The sequence below is a fragment of the Macaca fascicularis genome, chromosome 11, assembly GCF_037993035.2.
Source record: "Macaca fascicularis isolate 582-1 chromosome 11, T2T-MFA8v1.1".
Classification (NCBI taxonomy): domain Eukaryota; kingdom Metazoa; phylum Chordata; class Mammalia; order Primates; family Cercopithecidae; genus Macaca; species Macaca fascicularis.
The window spans coordinates 31,238,913-31,261,802 of record NC_088385.1 but is presented as its reverse complement, the minus strand read 5'-3'; the positions used below and the strand labels follow the sequence as shown (position 1 = coordinate 31,261,802).

The window sequence follows — 22,890 nt, the reverse complement described above, 5'->3', positions numbered from 1 at the left end:
GACTTCCAACTTGTGTTTATTCTTCCAAGAACACTCTAATGCTCTAGCTGTTTTATTCACGTTTAATATTGCCATCATACAATAATCAAGTGTGGTCTGAGTGGTAAGATTTACAGCTAGTTTGGTCCTCTTGCCAGGTTAAGATGTTGTGAGCTGGACACCATAAGTAAGAGGTAAAAATTCCACCCAGTGTGCTAATATTTGAAATGAGAGATCCAGGGAGGGAAATGGTACTCTCCGTTTATTGAAATAGTAATCAGGTACTGAAGAGATTTCAGAATTGCAAATACAGAAAGAAAGCTAAAATTCCGTAAAACTACAACACTTCTCAGGAAGTCATGATATTTTCTGCTATAATAGTGTATCATGAAATGGAATGAATGCCACGAAGCAAAATTTTTTCATTCCCATCTATAGGTACCAACCTTTTTTACTGGACATCAAGGCAATCAATTGGAAAATGGCTTGAGTTTCTCAGAATATTTGCTTCAGTTTTGATTCTTGGAGGTTCTGCTCTTTGTGGAGTGTATGTATGACTTAGCTTAGTTTTCCCCAATTAATTTTAGATATTTATATGTAACTCAGAAAATATAAAATAATATAAAGGACTCTGTATTTGAAATCTATTTACTGTAAAAAATGGAGATGTGGAAATATATAAACACAAAGCAAGACACACATATATATACACTTGGATATAAAGAAGATGGGATAAAATGTACATATTTTCTAAACTCTAGCATTTTTTATTTAGAATATATCTTGGACATTTTCTTAAGACATTACATATTCTTCTATGAATATGATTTATATCATATTATAGGGCTACATAATAATTTATTTTACCAATTTTTAATCATGGGTATTTTGGTCATTTTAAATAAAATACAGCAGTGACAAACATCCACATATGTATCTTTGTGCTACATTGCAGTTACTTACTTTGAACCAATTCAAAAAGTGGAATCATTTTTGGCCAAAGGATTTAAACTCAATATATCTTTTGACATTTTGTACAAATTTCTTCTTATAAGCAGCTCATAAGAATGGCTATTTTCTTGCATCCTTGATAACATTTATTTTCATAGGTTTTTACAATCTTTGCCTACTTGGGGAGAATGATATCGAATTTTATCCCGTACTTTTAAAAGATTAGGTGAGTTGAGCATTTAAGTTATAAAAATATTGGCAATACACACGTTTTCTCTTGTCATTTGCTTGATCTTATCGTCTACCACTTTAATATTGGTATACTTATTTTTTTTATTCCCTTCCTTATAAAATTAACTGAAAATTCTGAAAGTCTTTGATAAATTTCACTATTTTATTTTCAGTCACTGAGTACATTAAATGCTGGTTCCATTGATACAGTACAAAGTTGTTTCCATAATTATTTCAAAAGATTAAAGTTGAAAAACTATAGCAATTTATAAAAGAAACACATGAGAATAAAACTATTTAGCATCTGCTATTATAATTCTTATTGACTTCACACTTGCAAATTTAGAATTTGAAGTTATTCAAATTTAGAAAGATAAAAATATTACATACTAAGCTCTCTGAAATAAAACACCTTAATAATTCTGTAGTGAAGAATATGAATATTCACATTATATGAGTAAATTAAAGGTATTAATAGCTTCACATTAGTTCAAGTCAGGTTTTGCTAACAGGTGAGTTATAAAAATCTTTAGTTTTCAGGGCTTTTGAAATTTTACAACTGCAGATAAAAAACTGTCATAAGAAGCATATTAGTAAATCTGACCAGGCCTGTATGATCAAAAGCAAAAAGCATCAATTTAAATAAATGGGCTATAACCAGAAAAACATGAAGAGTTAGTGAAAGTTATTCAGTTAACACTTTTGAGGTAGCTGAGTGTTTATATTATTAATACCTTCTCAGTTGAAATTTTTGAGGCTCTACAATTCCTTGCTTTTGAGCTGGCAAAGGACAATTTACAGTACAAAATTTCCCTTGGTTCTATAGACCTCCCCAGTTGGGAGTTAAGTGACAGTCAACGTTGTGAAGCTCATCCTGAAAAACTGCTCATCTATAAATTATTTCTTTGAATGTTATACAAAAGTAAAGTTTAAGCCTTCCACTTTCTAATCAGGCCCAATTCTGAATTAGTTAGAACTGATTAATACATTTTGTTTGCGTGTATGCAAGTGGTATGTGAATATCTGCCTGCATGTTTTGTTTGTTCCATAAATTAAATATATCATTCCTGGGAGTCATGAGAAGTAATCTAAAATAAAACATAGCTTGCAAGGAATAAACAGTTGCCACCAATAAGTACATTCAAATAGGAAATTCTGAAAAGTATTTTCCAAAATATTTTGGTGATAACTGTCCGGAGCTGCGTGGCCCGGCCATAGCGATTATAACTGACGACTGATGCCTGAGCTCTATACATTTCCACTTTATGCCTCCTCCCTAGATTTACTTTCTTCCCTGTTCTGCTGTCTCATACGCCAGTACAAAATGGCCCTCTTCCTGGTTCTTCATCACCCATTTTCCCGCCCCCGGGAAAATGATCAACTTACAGCGCAGGCGCCATCCTGCACCCGGGAAAATTACCAACCGATGGCGCAGGCGCAACATGACGTCCGACCGAAGAAACCGAGGCCTACCTGGCCACGCCCACCGCAGGGCCACCATCATCGCCCTGGCCCAACCTCCGCCCCTGCCGGTCTATATAAGGCATTACACTGCCACCAATAAACGAGACTTGATCAGGATACTGTCTTGTCTCCATTTCTCGTGTCTCTTGTCCCCCCGAGTTCCCACTCCCTCTTCTAGGGCCTACATTGACGATCCCGCGGGACGGGACACGTGGCGCCTCAACGTGGAGCCTGGAAATGAGGGATTCCGTGAGGAAGAGGACGCGAAAGAACGGTCGACCTTCAAGGTGAAACTAAACTCCTCCGATCACCGCGGGAACCTGCCGCGTCAGAATCGAAGGTAAGTGACGCGTCCGAAATGGGACAAGAATTAAGTCAACATCAAATCTATGTAGGACAATTAAAAGAGGCTTTAAAGATACGAGGAGTAAAGGTTAAAGGTAATGATTTGTTTAAATTTTTTGATTTTGTAAAAGACACTTGCCCTTGGTTCCCACAGGAAGGAACTATTGATATTAAAAGATGGCGTAGAGTAGGAGATTGTTTTCAAGATTATTATAATACTTTTGGGCCAGAAAAAATTCCTGTGACTGCCTTCTCTTATTGGAATCTCATTAAAGATTTGATAGATAAAAAGGAAGTTGATCCACAAGTCATGGCCGCGGTCGCTCAAACAGAACATATTCTAAAGGTTAGTTCCCGCTCTAACCTCACAAAGCCTCCGCAAGATACGGAGGAGGATCTCATTTCCCTTGAGAGCGATGATGAGGAAATAAAGTCTCCTTCTGTAACAGATAAAGAAATGTTACACAAAAACAAACAGAAAAAATATCCAGTTTTACAAACGTCTCAAAAAGAGGAAGAAACTAATAAGCCTGATCAATCAGACATAAATTGGGATGATTTAGAGGAAGGGGCAGCTAAATATCATAACCCTGACTGGCCTCCCTTTACTCCACGCCCACCCCCATATAATGGGACACGTAATGGGGCTTCTGTGCCCATTGTTATGGCAGTAGTAGATCCCAAAGAAGAATTAAAACAAAAAATTGCTCAACTAGAAGAACAAATTAAACTTGAGGAGTTGCATCAATCATTGATAATTAGGCTCCAAAAATTAAAAACAGGAAATGAAAAGATACCTAACCCAGATGTTATGGAGGGTTCCCTGCGCCCACCTCAGCGGCCTGGACAGCATGTTCCAAGAGGGGGGTTAATTGCTAGCCGACATAGAGAAGACTCCTCCCCCAAAGACATCTTCCCAGTTACTGAAACCACAGATGGGCAAGGACAAGCTTGGAAACATCATACTGGGTTTGATTTCACTATCATAAAAGAGTTAAAAACTGCTGCTTCTCAATATGGGGCTACTGCTCCATATACTCTCGCAATAGTGGAATCTGTAGCCGATAACTGGCTCACCCCTACAGATTGGAATACCTTAGTTAGGGCAGTTCTCTCTGGGGGAGATCATTTAATTTGGAAGTCAAGAGTTTTTTGAAAATTGTAGGGACACAGCTAAAAGAAACCAACAGGCAGGAAACGGCTGGGATTTTGATATGTTAACTGGTTCAGGTAACTATGCAGACACTCAGGCCCAAATGCAATATGATCCTGCTTGTTTTCACAAATCCAGGCAGCTGCTACAAAAGCCTGGAGGAAACTCCCTGTTAAAGGAGACCCAGGGGCCTCATTCACAGCAGTCAAACAAGGACCAGATGAGCCATTCTCAGATTTTGTACATAGACTCATGACCACGGCAGGTAGAATTTTTGGAAATGCAGAAACGGGTGTAGATTATGTTAAACAGTTGGCATATGAAAACGCCAACCCCGCCTGCCAAGCGGCAATCAGACCTTATCGAAAGAAAACAGATTTAACAGGATATATTCGCCTTTGTTCAGATATTGGGCCCTCATATCAACAGGGTCTAGCAATGGCCGCCGCCTTTAGTGGTCAAACAGTAAGAGACTTCCTCAATAACAAAGGTAAAGATAAAGGGGGATGCTTTAAATGCGGTAAAAAAGGACATTTTGCAAAAGGTTGCCATGAAAATAAAAATAAAAATCCAGAAACAAAAATTCCAGGCCTTTGCCCAAGGTGTAAAAGAGGAAGGCACTGGGCCAACGAATGTAAATCTAAAGCTGATAGTCAAGGAAATCCTTTATCGTCTTGGCAGGGAAATGGGGTGAGGGGCCAGCCCCAGGCCCCAAAACAAGCATATGGGGCAGTCAGCTTTGTTCCAGCCAGCAGCAACAATCCATTTCAAAACTTAGTAGAGCAACCCCAGGAAGTGCAGGACTGGACCTCAGTTCCACCTCCCACACAGTATTAACACCTGAGATGGGACCACAAACCTTAAATACAGGAATATATGGGCCTTTACCACCTGACACTTTTGGGCTACTCTTGGGAAGAAGTAGTGTCACCATGAAAGGTTTACAAGTCCTCCCTGGAGTTATCGATAATGATTATGAAGGAGAAATTAAAATCATGGCCAGAGCTATTAACAACATTATTACTGTCCCTCAAGGGGTTAGAATAGCACAGTTAGTTTTGCTATCCTTAGTTAAAACAGATAATAATATCCAACACTCCAACAGGAATACAAAAGGTTTTGGATCATCAGATATATATTGGGTGCAACCAATTACAAATCAAAAACCCTCTCTAACCTTATGGTTAGATGGTAAGGCATTTACTGGGCTAATAGACACAGGGGCCGATGTAACCATCATTAAACAAGAAGATTGGCCCTCTCATTGGCCTACCACAGAGACTTTAACTCACCTGAGAGGAATTGGACAAAGCAGTAATCCTAAACAAAGTTCTAAATACCTAACATGGACAGATAAAGAAAACAATTCAGGCCTCATTAAGCCATTTATAATCCCTCACTTACCTGTTAATCTTTGGGGATGAGACCTGCTCTCCCAAATGAAAATTATAATGTGCAGCCCAAATGATATAGTTACTGCACAAATGCTAACTCAGGGATACACCCCTGGTAAAGGTCTTGGAAAAAAGGAAAACGGTATTCCACAGCCTATACCAGTCTCAGGACAACTTGATAAAAAAGGGTTTGGAAATTTTTAGCTCAGGACACTGACATACCTGCACCCCAAAAGTGCGCTGACCCTATTACTTGGAAGTCAGATGAGCCCGTTTGGGTTGATCAGTGGCCTTTACTTAATGATAAGCTAAGTGCTACCCAACAGTTAGTGCAGGAACAACTGCTAGCAGGACATATTACAGAAAGTAATTCCCCTTGGAATACACCCATCTTTGTCATTAAGAAAAAGTCTGGCAAATGGAGACTCTTACAAGATTTAAGAGCAGTAAATATGACTATGGTCCTTATGGGTGCCTTACAACCGGGACTGCCCTCACCAGTTGCGATTCCTCAAAAATATTTTAAATTCATTATTGACCTTAAAGATTGCTTCTTTACAATCCCCCTTCATCCTGCTGATCAGAAAAGGTTTGCCTTTAGTCTTCCATCTATAAATTTTAAACAACCAATGAAACGTTACCAATGGAAAGTCTTACCTCGGGGTATGGCCAATAGTCCTACCTTGTGTCAAAAATATGTAGCCGCTGCTATAGAACCAGTCAGAAAAATATGGACACAAATGTATATTATACATTATATGGATGATATTTTAATAGCAGGAGAGATTGGTGAACAAGTCTTACAGTGCTTTGCCCAACTCAAACAAGAGTTGACAACAGCCGGACTGCAAATAGCCCCAGAAAAAATACAACTACAAAATCCATATACCTATCTTGGTTTTCAAATTAAAGGACCCAAAATCATTAATCAAAAGGCCGTTATACGTCGTGACCATCTAAAAACTTTAAATGATTTCCAAAAATTACTAGGAGACATAAATTGGCTTCGACCATACTTAAAACTTACCACAGGAGAGTTAAAACCTCTTTTCGATATATTAAAAGGAGACTCTAATCCGAAATCCCCCAGGTCCATTTCCAAAGAAGCATTAACGGCACTCCAACGGGTAGAAGATGCCATTACAACACAATTTGTTACCAGTATTGATTATTCTCAGCCATTAATATTCATTATTTTTAACACAGCAATAACCCCTACTGGTTTATTCTGGCAAAACAATCCCATTATGTGGATACACCTGCCCTCCTCCCCCAAAAAGGTTTTGTTGCCTTATTATGATGCCATAGCTGATCTAATTATCTTGGGAAGAGAAAACAGTAGAAAATACTTTGGAATAGAACCCTCTACCATTATACAGCCCTACACTCAATCACACATCCATTGGCTGTTACAAAACACAGAAGCCTGGCCAATTGCTTGCGCTTCTTACACTGGCACAATTGACAACCATTACCCACCTAACAAACTCATTCAATTTGCAAACTTCATGCATTTGTATTTCCTCATATTACCAGTAAGGAACCTCTCAATGACGCATTACTAATTTTCACTGATGGATCTTCCACAGGACTCGCTGCTTACACCTACAATAATACAATTGTCAAATTCCAAACCACTTATACATCAGCTCAGCTAGTCGAATTACAAGCCATAATTGCAGCATTATCAGCTTTCCCTTGTCAGCCACTTAATATTTACACAGACAGCGCCTACCTGGCTCATTCAATACCCCTCTTAGAGACCGTGCCTCAAATTAAACATATTTCAGACACAGCTAACCTATTTCTACAATGTCAACAACTTATTCAAAAAAGGACTATTCCCTTTTTCCTTGGACATATTAGAGCACATTCAGGATTACCGGGACCTTTAGCACAAGGTAATTCAACAGCTGACATGGCAACAAAAACCATAGCCACAGTCACTACAGACAATTTACAACAAGCACAAAAAGCACATGCCCTACATCATTTAAACGCCCAGACCTTAAGACTTATGTTTAAAATTACTAGAGAACAAGCCCGACAAATAGTTAAACAATGTGCCAACTGCATAACTTATTTACCCGTTCCTCATCTAGGAGTTAACCCTCGAGGACTCATCCCCAACGAAATTTGGCAAATGGACGTTACACATCACTCAGAATTTGGCCAACTAAAATATATTCATGTATGCATAGACACCTATAGTGGGTTCATTATTGCAACTCTCCAGACAGGAGAGGCCACCAAACATGTCATAACTCATTTATTACATTGCTTTTCCATCTTAGGTATACCCAAACAAATTAAGACAGATAACGGTCCTGGTTACATAGCCAAAACTTTCTTACAATTCTGCAACACCCTACAAATTAAACATATCACAGGCATTCCCTATAATCCCCAAGGACAAGGTATAGTAGAAAGGGCCCATCTGTCATTAAAAACTACTATCGAAAAAATAAAAGGGGGGAGCTGGTACCCCATGAAGGGTACCCCCAGAAACATACTTAATCCTGCCCTCTTTATCCTTAATTTTTTAAATTTGGACAGTCACGGAAAATCTGCTGCCGACCGTTTCTGGCATCCTGAATCTCAAAAACAGTTTGCAATGGTTAAATGGAAAGATCCACTTGATAATTCATGGCATGGCCCTGACCCAGTTTTAGTTTGGGGAAGAGGCTCAGTATGTATTTTCTCACAAAAAAATGATGCAGCCAGATGGCTGCCCGAAAGATTGGTAAGACAAATGAATCATAACCATTGTCAATCCAGGGAAAACAATCCTCCCTGAGAAGTTTCTTCCCTTTTGTTTTTCAGAAAATGAAGCCCAACATGAGATTCTTTTGGAAAATAATCATTTTATATAACATAGTGACAGTCTATGCAGGTTTTGATGACCCTCGTAAAGCAATAGAACTAATACGAAAGCAATACGGCCAGCCTTGTGACTACAGTGGGGGACAAGTATCTGAACCTCCGTCAGACAGAATCTTCCAAGTGACTTGCTCGGGCAAGACAGCTTACTTAATGCCAAACCAGCTATGGAAATGTAAGTCAACCCCAAGAGACACCTCCCCCAGCGGGCCGCTCCAAGAGTGCCCCTGTAGTTCTTTCCAGTCCTCTGTACATAGTTCTTGCTACACCTCATATCAACAATGCAAATCAGGCAATAAAACATACTATACGGCTACGTTACTAAAAACACAAACTGGAGGTACCAGTGACGTACAAGTATTAGGATCCACCAATAAACTTGTACAATCTCCTTGTAACGGCCAAAAAGGACAGCCTGTTTGCTGGAGCACTACAGCCCCTATCCACATCTCTGATGGGGGAGGTCCATTAGACACCACAAGAATTAAAACTGTTCAGAAAAAACTAGAAGAAATTCATAAAGCCCTGTATCCTGAAATTCAATATCACCCTTTGGCCCTGCCTAAGGTTAGAGATAACCTTATGATCGATGCTCAAACTTTTGATATCCTTAATGCCACTTACAACTTACTCCAAATGTCCAATACAAGCCTTGCCCACGATTGTTGGCTTTGCTTAAAAATGGGTCCCCCTACTCCTCTAGCTATACCTAACTTTTCATTATCCTATGTCAATTACTCGGGTGAGTCCTTGGTCAATAACTCCTGTCCAATTATCTCTCCCCTCTTAGTTCAACCAATGAAGTTTTCTAATTCTTCTTGCCTCTTTTCACCCTCTTACAATAGCACTGAAGAAATCGATCTAGGCTACGTTGTATTCAACAACTGTACCTCCATGTCACCAGCCCCTTGTGTGCTATAAATGGCTCGGTTTTCTCTGTGGAAACAACATGGCATATACTTATCTACCCACAAATTGGACAGGGCTTTGTGTTCTAGCCACTCTTCTCCCCGACATTGATATCATCCCTGGAGATGAACCTATCCCCATCCCCGCTATTGAGCATTTTATATATAGACCAAAGCGGGCCATACAATTTATTCCCTTGTTGGCCGGACTGGGAATCACCACTGCATTTACAACAGGAGCTACAGGCCTAGGAGTCTCACTAACCCAATATACTAAATTATCCAATCAATTAATTTCCGATGTACAAACCTTATCCAGCACTATACAAGATCTACAAGATCAGGTAGACTCATTAGCTGAAGTAGTTCTCCAAAATAGAAGAGGTCTAGACTTACTAACAGCAGAACAGGGAGGGATCTGTTTGGCTTTACAGGAAAGATGCTGTTTTTATGCTAACAAATCCGGGATCGTCAGAGATAAAATAAAGACCTTACAAGAAGAGCTAGAAAAACACACAAAAGACATGGCCGCCAATCTGCTTTGGACTGGACTCCACGGACTTCTCCCTTATCTCCTACCATTTTTGGGTCCTTTACTTACCCTTCTACTTTTTCTCACTCTTGGGCCTATAATCCTTAATAAGCTGTTGGCATTCGTCAGAAGACAAATCGAGGCCTTCCAGGCCAAGCCTATACAGGTCCATTATCATCGCCTTGAGATGTCTGAACATGATGAGTCTTATCTGCCCTTATAAGACCACCTCCCCTGTGAGCTGAACTGGACAGTCAATGACGGGTAAGAGGACACCACCCCCAACTGAGCCTAAGACAGGAGGGCTGCCCTTGCTGCTGCCTAATCCCATGATGGGCTTAAAAGGTGGGGATGAGTTGACCCAACCTAAGACAGGCGCAGTTCCTGAGGGGCTCTCTCTCATCATGAAATAATAAAAAAGGGGGACCTGTCCGGAGCTGCGTGGCCCAGCCATAGCGATTATAACTGACGACTGATGCCTGAGCTCTATACATTTCCACTTTATGCCTCCTCCCTAGATTTACTTTCTTCCCTGTTCTGCTGTCTCATACGCCAGTACAAAATGGCGCTCTTCCTGGTTCTTCATCACCCATTTTCCCGCGCCCGGGAAAATGATCAACTTACAGCGCTGGCGCCATCCCGTGCCCGGGAAAATTACCAACCGACGGCGCAGGCGCAACATGACGTCCGACCGAAGAAACCGAGGCCTACCTGGCCACGCCCACCGCAGGGCCACCATCATCGCCCTGGCCCAACCTCCACCCCTGCCGGTCTATATAAGGCATTACACTGCCACCAATAAACGAGACTTGATCAAGATACTGTCTTGTCTCCATTTCTCGTGTCTCTTGTCCCCCCGAGTTCCCACTCCCTCTTCTAGGGCCTACATTGACGATCCCGCGGGACGGGACAGATAACACCACCACTGCACATGGTATATTCTTTAAGGAAGGGTTTCTCAACCTTGGAACTACTGACAATCCTTTGCTGTGAGGGAGTATCCTGAGTGTAAGCAGCATACCTAGTATCTACCCACTAGATGGCTTCCAGCTGAGAAACACTATCCTAAGGTGAATAGTTTGGAATAAAAGGTACTCAATTGCATATATGTCATGCTGTATTTGTGAAAATATATCAGTCATACTTCTTGTCATATTGGAATATTTTTATCTAAAAATATATGCAGAAACATCCTATCCAAATGATAATCTAACTAGTGTTTAAATGTGGAGAAAGTTCCATATACTATTTTTTAAAAATAAATGACTGGAATTAGTTTTTATACTGTTATGATTAAGTAGGTCATGTTGAAAGTCATTCAGGACTAAAAGCTTATATGATACTTTATACAAGATGTTATAATTTATCTTTACTGCTTAAAAGTGTAGTTATGCTTTAGTATCCATTGAATCTACCATACATTTCAGAAATCACAGGATCATGAACTAGTAAAATGTCTGTGGTTGTCTGCCCTTTATCAGGGCAATTTTGTTAAGGATTGTAAACATAGCTCAATTACAGAAAACAAGTATCACCAACTAACTGAATTCTGGTCTGTGGGTTGTAAACCATAGTACTATGTGGTTGTGTAATTTTCTGGGGAAATTGTGTGTTTTACTTATTTTTTGTTCCTATACAAAATATATGCATATTATCTAATTATGTATTATTTCAAAAGTTACATATGGTTGTAGAAACGCACCTTAGAAAATGAGTGATAAACTAGAGATGCAAAGATGAGATATCACATGTTATACTGGGTTCTAGTTTGTGGTTGGTAGCAAACTCTGTTCATACATTCATTTGTCAAATATGTCCTAAATACCTATTTTGTATAAAAAATAGTCCCAAATACTGAAGCTACATTTGTCTATCTCTTGATAAGTTTCTAATTTACTTGTGAAAATAAAATATAAATGCACAGAAACTGAAATAACAGTATACTAAAAGAGATCTTAAAGGACATTGTGGTTAATGAGTGGTGGTAATACTGTTTGAGTTATAAGGAAGGAGATATCACAATGTCTACAACGGTCAGAGAAAACCTTAAAAAAATAGGTGAGCTCTGACTTGAGGTTTAATAGGTGTTTCGTGTGTGTAAAGAAGATGAAGACCGAGGGATCCATATAAGTAGCTCATACTGAATGTTATTTAGGAATAATAGCTTATACGACATTCGGTACAACAGTACAAAAATAGAACCTGAGTGTATGTTTGAGGCTTCTGGCTACAAATGAAGGCTCTCTTGGGAAAAGTGGAAAGAAAGGAAGGCTGGGACCAAGTATGGGGACCCTGAAGGCTTACAGCTGATGTCAGCAACCCAAGATGTAAAGAGCTACCAATAACAGCATATAGATTGGTTGCTCTTCTTGCCACCTGTATAGTCTTTACATAAGTCAGCAAACAAACATAGTCTTTATTAACCTCATACATAGTCATCCTTGCCTCACCCCCAATGACATACCAAAAGGAAACAGGCGAGCTCATTAGCACAACATCTTCAAAAGTTGCTAACTCTTACACATTGGTCTAAACAAAGAAAAGAATGGACACATTTTCATTTCCTTCCTATATGGGCAAAGTATTACTCATACAGTATCATCCTATGTCCACAGCCAACAACTCTGATCTAGGGTATATATGTCAGAAATTTGTATCTGTGTTTGTAAGCCCAATGTACAAATAGAATAGTTTCATTTAAAATTAGGAGAAAGTCTTCTAGATTGTCCAAAATTCCATTCTTACTAAGAAAAACTAATATTTGGTAGTATGGGTAGAGTGATTTGGGGGTAATAAACTATAATCCTTGTATTGGATGCAGTTTTTTTAACCAAATACTAGGAAAATAAGTGACATTTTAGTGTCTGTAACAAGCAACCCCCAAAATGAAACAAGTGTGTATAATCAGAAATGTAATTTTCTAGTAACCATAATGTCTCCATTCATAGGTATTACTAAATAGATATCTTAGTCCATTTTCTGCTGCTGTAACATATCACAAACCGGGTAATTTATACAGAAAATTGATCCATGGTTTGCCTCATGGTTATGGAGCCTGAGAAGTCCAAGACCGAGGGCCACGTCTGGTAAGAGCTTTCTTACTGCATCATAACATGGCAGAATACAGTACATGATAAAACAGGGTAAAAGAGGGCAAGAGCACTCAAGACAGAGGGAAAATGGGGGCCAAAATGTGGTATTACATGATATTATACAATGAACTTTTTTCCTGCAACACACATAGTTTTAAAGTTGTTCTCTATTGTTCTCAACCAAGGCCAAAGTTAATTTACTAGGAAGGAGCTGCAAGCCCATCTGTAAACTATATCAATAAATCTCACAATCTTAATCCTCTAAAAATTTAATAGATATACAGTACCATGTAGCTTAAAAGTATAATATAAATCACAGTAAGAAAGGCTACCAAAATATTTTCATGAATACTATAACAGCTACTTATGAAGGGATTAAAATACTTCCTTCTCCCTCAGTGTGAGTTCATGTATCCTACATTCTATCCCTGCAAATGTTTTCACATGATCAGCAGCATGATTTTCTCAAAGTGATAATAAGCCTTAAAAAAATGAAGGAAGGCAGTGAGTTAGAGTTGACTTCCAAGTCAGATAAACATGAGTCAATACTTGTATTCTCTCTCTCTCTCTTTTTTTTTTTTTTTTTGAGACAGAGTTTCGCTCTTTTTGCCCAGGCTGGAGTGCAATGGCGCGATCTCGGTTCACCGCAACCTCCGCCTCCCGGGTTCAAGCGATTCTCCTGCCTCAGCCTCCCGAGTAGCTGGGATTACAGGCATGTGCCACCACCCCGGCTAATTTTGTATTTTTAGTAGAGATGGGGTTTCTCCATGTTGGTCAGGCTGGTCTTGAACTCCCGACCTCAGGTGATCCACATGCCTCGGCCTCCCAAAGTGCTGGGATTACAAGCGTGAGCCACCACGCCCGGCAATACTTGTATTCTCTTGAATAAAATTTTAACTCTCTAATTCCTTAAAATTTGTTTATGTTAATATATGTAAAGAAAAATTTTAACATACAAAATAAGATAAATAAAATACCATGCACAGCACACCATGTGCCCCTCAGTTAAGAGTAGAATATTTTCGATAATGGTGAAGTCCCTGTGTAACCATCCCTATGAATTTCATCCTTACCAGTTTCCCATTTCCCTAAAGAAGCCACTTAACTTCTTTTTCCCCCTGTTTCATGTTCTCTCAATATCTCTAACATTCTTATTGCAATTTTACAGTTTCAGGCATTACCTTTGAGTTTTCAGTGTGGAGGATGAGGAATTTGCCCTATTTCTTAGAACCACTCCAAAATCTAACACATAGATATTTTAGTCCCCCTATCTTCCCACTTCAGATAGATTATGGATTTGGGTAAAACTATAGCAAATATATTACTTTTTGCCATGTAACAACAACATTAATCTTTAGTGGCTTAAAATAACAACCATTTATGTAGACCTGGGATCAGCAATCTACTAACAATGAGCCAAATCCGGTCCGTTGCCTGTTTTGGTACAATCTACTAGATTAGAATACTTTTTACACTTTTTAATGTTGAAAAAAAGAGAATATTTCATGACATGATTCTTATCCAATTATACTGCTGTTTGGTGTATTACAAACTATAGTGATGTAGTAATAATTTGGCTGCATTTCAGTGCCACGAATGTTGTCCTAATGTAACAGAATTATCATTTTTAACTTCACTGCATGTCTATCATCCCAAAACAAGAAAAAACGACTTCGTTGCACTTTTAAGGCAGAGTAGAGTGAGATTATTTTGATAATGGATTAGATGTCAAAAAAATGTTTATTATGCAATTAGACCATAACTGTGCTAAAAGAAATAATAAATGTCTATATTACCAGAGTAAACACTCATCACAATATTCTCAACAGGAAAGCAATCATCGAAAAATTACAAAATTTAAAATCCCTCAAGATAACAGATTTCTTACACACGTACACACACACATACATAAACACACACACATGCTTCAACTAAAATTAAATTTCCGAGTGGATCATTTGTTAGTCAAGTCAGAAAAGCCATTTACCAATGATAAGTTTTAAAAATTGTGCTTAATTAAAGCAGCCAGATAAATGCTCTCCTGAGGGGGAAGAAAGGAACTTGTTTGGAGTGAACAGCTTTTTGTGAGAACAGGTGCTTGATGAGATTGAGGTCATCGGTAGCAAAATCAATAGTCAATTAAAAAACAAAGTAAATGATTTTTGAGTAGTTTTCTTGGCTCTTCATGAGTCAGATGATTCACTGAATTATTTATTTCAGGAATCAATGCCAAGTTTGAAGTTATTCAAACTTAAACTTTATGAATAGTCTACATGGAACAACTATAGGTAGGAAACTTTTCAAAAAAGGTGAGAAACACTAATTTAGTACAACCTGGCTTAGAATCTGCTAAGATGTGTTAACAACTGATGACAGTAAAAATATGTGTGGAATGAAAGAAGGCTTAGTTGAACAAATGTCTAAAACTTGTGAAAAAGTAAATTATTTAAAACTCATAGTTACTCATCAGGAAGTGTTTTGAAGAAAATATCTGAATTTACCATGTATTACTGAACGAGTACTACTAACAGTGAACTTCTTTTGCTTGTGTGGACTAGGCCATTGTCAGTTCTATTAATTTCTGTCTGAAACTGAAGCTCAATATCCTGACTTGCCATCCTATGCAGCAGCCCAATGGCTTAGCAGTAGTAAAGATTTGCTGTGATTGTTTCTGAGCTCAGGGCTTTGACTGAAAGTTTTTCTGAATAAGAAGAACCACTCAATCACAATTACCAAATAATGAATAGCTTAAGACATTAGCTTTTATTTCAAGCTAATGTTTCTTAATGAATTAAATAAAAAATTACAATGCACAATAGCTCTTATCTGCAGCAAGACTTATACTATGGGGTAGTCATTTGAACTATACTCAACACTGTTTGAATCACAAGTAAAGTCAAGCTCCTTTATACACTTCCTATGCATTAACAGCTTAAAAAAAAAAAAAAAGTAAGGCTTCTATTTCCACACATTTATGAACTCAAACTACAGTTCCAGAAGTTCCAGACATAGATGCAAGTGCAAAGGAAGCTTCTATATTTCCAAATCCATTTATGCATTTGAGAAACTTTCATCTAACTTTCAACTGGAAGTAATTGATCTGCACTGCAATGACATGCTAAAAGGAAAATATTAAGAGAACCTAGAATTCTATAAATGCCTCCCAAGTAATGACTATACTCAATCAAAATTATATATCCATTTATTACTATAAATATTTAGCATACTTGTCTGTGTGAAAAGACATTTTAAAGATTAAATATGTAGAATCTCATTACAGATCAGCATTAACAACCAACTAATGAACATTTGTGACCAATTTTCATGATAGGTATAACTAGCTTTAAATAAGCAAATGTTATTAACCCAAAGAGAATTCTACTCTTTTCATTAGATCTATATTAAAAATTGTAATCCATTATTAATATATTTTTAATTTCAATACAATTTTTTTTTCTCATTATATAAGCATCTATATAATATTCTCAATTAAGCCTCTTAGCCCATGAAGCCTTCTATCTTGACCTCTGCAGAACAAGTCTGCCAATCTCTGATTTAGGTCATGATTCTGCAAGGTGGCAATCTGGGATGGGTTCAGCTGTGTGGTTCTTTTTTCTCTTGGCTGGGCTCTTTCATCTATCTGCAATCAGCCGCTCAATCTAATGTAGCTGGCTACTATTAGCATGGCTTCAGATAAGAGTACTTGTCTATTCCTTCTGTCGTCTCCCATTCTCCAGTAGACTAGTTCAAGATTTTTCACATGGAAGCTGAACAGGGTTTCAAAACAGTGTGAAAGCATGTGAGGCCACTTAAGATATGATCTCAGAAATGAAACAATGGGCTGGGCGTGGTGGCTCATGCCTGTAATCCTAGTACTTTGGGAGGATGAGGCGGGCTGATTACTTGAAGGCAGGAATTCGAGACCAGCCTGGTCAACATGGCAAAATCCCGTCTTTACTAAAAATTCAAAAATTAGCCGGGTATGATGGTAGACGCCTGTAGTCCCAGCTCCTCAGGGATGCTGAGGTACGAGAATTGCTTGAACCCAGGGGGTGGAGGTTGCAGTGAGCTGAGATTGCGCCACTGCACTCCAGTCTGGGTGACAGATCAAGACCACCTCACCAAAAAAAAAAAAAAAAAAAAAAGAAAAGAAAAAAGAAAGAAAACAATGCCACTTTAGCTATACTGTATTGGCCTGAGTAAATAATTATTATGAGTTAATGCCCAAATTATCTCCTAGTTGTATATATCCTCTCAATATGCTTAAAGATATGAAACATTTGTTTGTCTTCTTGGAGATACAACTCCTTGACCTATCTCCAAACTGGATTGGTTGTTCTCTAGGTCTGTTAAATAAATGTCCATTCTGGGATCTCCCTCAGTCCTATTCTTGTGGGTTCCCTATATATTCCTTGAATTGAATCTCCCAGCTTTCTAGATCCCAATGGATTATTTCTTCTTGGTTTACCTTTTGCTGTGGTAGAGTACGTCCTCCAGGAAATTCCTGACAAAAATATATGAGATGTAAATGTTTCGATATCTAGTTTATCTGTAAAATGCCTTTATTGTACCTTCACACATAATTGATAGTTTGGTCAAGTGTAGATATTTAGGCTGAAATTTTTTGCAGAATTTCATAGGTTATGGAGAAGCCTATTCTGAATCTTCATAATTTGCAAATTGTTTTTTCCCTCTGAGAGAACTTTTATGTATCTAGGCTCTGTTCCGTTCCTCAAAAATTTCATGATGAACCTAGTTACAGGCCTATCTAGAAATTCATGTCTTACAATCTAGAAATTCATATTCTTTAATTTCAGATTTACTTTCATGAGATAACAACATAGTATTATGACTTCCTGCATTGTGTTGCTTTTTGTTTCTTCAAAATTATGTGAAGAACTTCTTGAACTGATTGTCTAATTTTCTGATCTTTTCGTTTCTATTTTTCATTTCTTTGGGTTTTTACACTCTTTTCCCATCCTCTGGTAACCATCCTTCTACTATCTATTTCCATGGGTTCAATTGTTTTGATTTTTAGATCTCACAAATGAGTGAGAATATATAATGTATGTCTTTCTGTGCCTGGTTTGTTTCACTTCACATTAGGAACTTCAGTTCCACTCATGTTGTTGCAAATGACTTAATCTCATTAACAATGATGTAATTCATTTCTATGGCTGAATAGTACTCGTTGTATGTAAGTACCACATTTTTAAAAATCTATTCATCTGTTGTTGAATACTTAAGCTGCTTCCAAATCTTGGCTATTGTAAACAGTGCTGCAACAAACAGAGGACTGCAAATATTTCATTGATACACTAATTTTCTTTCTTTCAGGTATATATCTAGCAGTGGGATGGCTAGATTGTATGGTAGCTCTATTTTTGTTTTTTGAGGAAGCTCCAAACCCTTCTCGATAGTGGTTGTACTAATTTACGTTCCCATCAACAGTGTACGAGGGTTCCCCTTTCTCCACATCCTTGCCAGGCATTTGTTCTTGCATGTCTTCTGGATATAAGCCATTTTAACTGGGGTGAGATTATATCTCATTGCAGTTTTGATCTGCATTTTTCTGATTATCAATGATGCTGAACATCTTTTCATATTTTTTTTTTTGCCATTTGTATGTCTTCTTTTGAGAAATGTCTATTCAAATATTTTCTCTATTTTTTAACTGGATTATTAGATTGTTTCCTATAGAGTTGTTTGAAATCCTTATATATTTCGGTTATTAATGTCTTGTCAGATGGGTAGTTTGCAAATATTTACTCTCATTCTGTGCGTTGTCTTTTCATTTTGTTGACTGTTTCCTTTGCCATACAGGAGCTGTTTAACTTGATGTGACCCCATTTGTCCATTTTTGTTTTGGTTGCTTGTGCTTGTAGGGTAATACTCAAGAAATCTTTGCCCAGTTCAATGTTTTGGAGAGTTTTCTTAATGTTTTCTTGTAGTGGTTTCATAGTTTGAGGTCTTAGATTTAAGTCTTTAATCCATTTTGACTTCACATGTGGCAAGAGATGGGGGTCTAGTTTCCTTCTTTTGCGTACGGCTATCCAGTTTTCCCTGTACAATTTACTGAAAAGACTGTCTTTTCCTCAGTATATGTTCCTGGCACCTTTGTCAAAAATGAGTTCACTGTGGGTGTGTGGATTTGTTTCTGGGTTCTCTATTCTGTTCCATTGGTCTGTGTGTCTCATTTTGTGCCAGTACCATGCTGCTTTGGTTACTACAGCTACGCAATATAATTTGAAATCAGGTAATGTGAGTTCTCCAGTTTTGTTCTTTTTGCTTTGGATAGCTTTGGCTATTCTGAGACTTTTGTGGCTCCATATAAATTACAGGATTTTTTTTTTTTTCTATTTCTGTGAAGAATGTCATTTGTAATTTGATAGAGATTACATTAAATTCACAGATTGCTTTGGGAAATATGGACATTTTAATTTATTCTTCCAATCCATGGACACAGAATATCTTTCCGTTTTTTGGTGTCCACTTCAATTTATTTCATTAGTGTTTTATAGTTTTTATTGTACAGCTCTTTCACTTGTTTGGTTAGGTTAATTCCTAAATATTTAGTTTTATTGGTACCTATTGTAAATGGTATTACTTTCTTGTTTTCTTTTTCAAATTGTTCATTTAGCATATAGAAATGCTACTGACTTTTGTATGTTGATTTTGTATCCTGAAACTTTACTGAATTTTGAAATCAGTTCTAAGTTTTTTCAGTAGAATCTTTAGGATTTTTCCAAATATAAGATAAAATCATCTGAAAAAAAAAAATTGACTTCTCCCTTTCCAGTTGGGATGCCTTTTACTCTTTTTCTTGTTTGACTACTCTAGCCAGGGCTCCCAGTACTATGATGAATAACAGTAATGACAGTGGCATCCCTGTTGTGTTCCAGATGTAAGAATATAGGCTTTCAGTTTTTTCCCATTCAGTATGATATTAGCTGAGGGTCTGTCATATTTTAACTTTTATTATGTTGAAGTATGTTCCTACTATACCCAGTTTTTAAAGGGTTTTTATGATGAAGAAGTGGTGAATTTTATTAAATGCTTTTTCAACATCTATTGAAATGATCAAATGGTTTTTGTCCTCCTTTGGTCAATATTTTGTATCACATTAATTCACTTGAATGTGTTAACCATCCTTGCGTCCCAAGGATTAATCTCACTTGGTCATGATGAAAAATTATTTAATATATTGCTGAATTTGGTTTGCTAATATTTTGTTTAGGATTTCTGCATCAATATTTAACAGAGATATTGGCTTGCACTTTTTTTTTTTTTTTTTTTTTTTTTGGCGTCTTTTGGTAATACTGGCCTCACAGAATGAGTTAGGAAGTATTCCATTCTCTTCTATCAATTGGAATAGTTTGAGAAAGATTGGTATTAGTTCTGATTTAAATGTTTTGTGAAATTCAGCAGTGAAGCCATCAGGTTCCCAGGCTTTTCTTCACTGAGAGACTTTTTCCTACAGCTTTAATCTCCTTACTTCTTATTCATCTGTTCAGGCTTTAAATCTCTTCATGATTCCATCTTGGTAGGTTGCATGTATCTAGAAATTTGTCAATTTCTTCCACATTTTCTGATTTATAGGCAAATAGTTGCTCCTAGTAGCCACTAGGAGATACCAGATGTAGTACAGGTACTAGATGAGACACCAAATGTAGTATCTCCTTTTTCATTTCTGATTTTATTTGGATCATCTCTTTTTTTCTAAGCCTGGCAAAAGATTTGTCTATTTTGTTTACCTTTTCAAAAACTCAACTTTTTTGTTTCACTGATCTTTGGTATTGTTTTCTTCATTTCAGTTTCAGTGATTTCTGCTCTGATCTTTATTATTTCTTTTCTTTTACTAATTTTGAGTTTGGTTTGCTCCTCCTTTTCTAGTTATTTAAGATGCGTGGTTGTTTATCTGAAATTTTTCTTTTTTGATGTAGGCACAGCTATCAACTACACTCTTAGTACTGCCTTTGCTGTATCACATAGGTTTTGGTATGCTGTGTTTCCATTATATGTTTCAATTTCCTTCTGAAATTTCTTCATTGACACACTGATCATTGAGGAGCATAGTGTTTCCTTTTCATGTATTTGTGTAGTTTCCAAAATTCCTCGTTATTAATTTCTAGTTTTATTCCATTTTGGTCAGAGAAGATGCTTCATATTATTTAAATTGTTAAAAATGTTTTAAAACTTGTTTTGTAATTTTACATATGGTCTATCCTTGAGAATGATCCATGTGCTGAGGAGAAGAATGTGAATTCTGTAACCTTTGAATAAAATGTCACGTAAATATCTATTAGATTCATTTGCTTTATAGTATAGATTAACTCCAGTGTTGATTTGTTGATTTCTATGTGGAAGATCTGTCCAGTACTGAAGGTGGGCTGTTGACGTCTTCAGTTACTATTTTACTGGAGTCTCTCTCTCTTTAGCTATAATATTTGCTTTATATACCTGGGTGCTCCAGTGTTGGGTACATATATATTTAAAACTGTTATATCCTTTTGCTTAATTGACTCCTTTTTCATAATATGATGACCTTCTTTGTCTCTTCTTAGAATTTTTGTCTTGAAATCCATTTTGTTTAAGCATAGCTAGTCCTGCTCATTTTTGGTTTCCATTGGCATGGAACATCTTTTTCCATCCCTTTTTCTTCCGTCTATGTGTGACTTTATACGTGAAGTGTTGTTTCTTATAGGCAACAGATCAAGGGGCCTTTCTAAAAATACATTCAGCCAGTTTATAGCTTTTGATTGGACAGTTTAGTTCATTTACATTAAATGTCATTACTGATAGCAAGGGCTTACTCTGGCTTTGTGTGTGTGTGTGTGTGTGTGTGTGTGTGTGTGTGTGTGTGTGTGTGTGTGATTGTTTTGTAGTCTCCTCTTCTTCCTTTCTTTCTTTCCTTTTAGTGAAGATGATTTTCTCTGGTGATATGATTTGTTTTCTTAATTTTCATTTTTTGTGTGTTCATTGTATGTTTTCTGGTTAGAGTTACCATGAGGTTTGCACTGTCTTAGAACCCATTATTTTAAGCAACTTAAAATAGTTTGCTCAAATAAACAATCAAGGAAAACCTTAACTTCATCCCCACAGTTTTTAGCTTTTTGTTATTATTTATATTTTATTGTATTATGTCTTGAAAACTTCTTGTAGTCATTATTTTTGATTGGTTCATTGTTTATTCTTTCTCCTTAGGATAAGAGTTTACATGCCAAAGTTACAGTGTTATAATACTCTGTATTTTTCTGTGTACTTACTATTACCAGAGAGTTTTGTACGTTCAGATGATTTCTTATTGCTCATAAAGGTCATTTTCTTTCCAACTGAAGTACTCTCTTTAGCATTTCTTATAGGACAGGTCCTGTGTTGATAAAATCCCATAGTTTTTGTTTGTCTGAGAAAGCATTTATTACTCCTTCATGTCTGAAGGATGATTTTGTTGAATGTACTATTCTAGGGTAAAAGTTGATTTCCTTCAGCACTTTAAATACGCCATGCCACACTCTCCTGGCCTGTAAAAGTTTCCAGTGAAAAATCTGCTGCCAGACATACTGGAGCTCCATTATATGTTATTTGTTTATTCTCTCTTGCTGCTTTTAGGATCCTTTCTTTATCCTTGACTTTTGGGAGTTGGATTATTAAATGCCTTGAAGTGTAGTCTTTTTTGGATTAAATTTGCTTAGTGTTCTATAAACTTTTTGGACTTGGATGTTGATATCTTTCTCTAGGTTTGAGAATTTGTTATTATTCCTTTGAATAAACTTTCTATCGCTATCTCTCTATCTCCTCTTTAAGGCCAATAACTCTTACGTTTGCCCCTTTGAGGCTATTTTCTAAATCCTGTAGGCATATTTCATTGTTTTTTACTCTTGTCTCCTTTATGTATAGCCCGTTTTCAAGCTCAGTAATTCTTTCTTCTGCTTGATCAATTCTGCTATTAAATAGCCTGTCT

The 22,890-nt window shown here is 37.1% G+C and overlaps 1 protein-coding gene across 30 annotated transcripts in view; it reads right to left on the bottom strand.

The window, feature by feature from the left end:
- Positions 1–22,890, bottom strand: part of CCDC91 (coiled-coil domain containing 91) — a 373,101-nt gene that overhangs the window by 60,853 nt on the left and 289,358 nt on the right. The window lies entirely within an intron of this gene.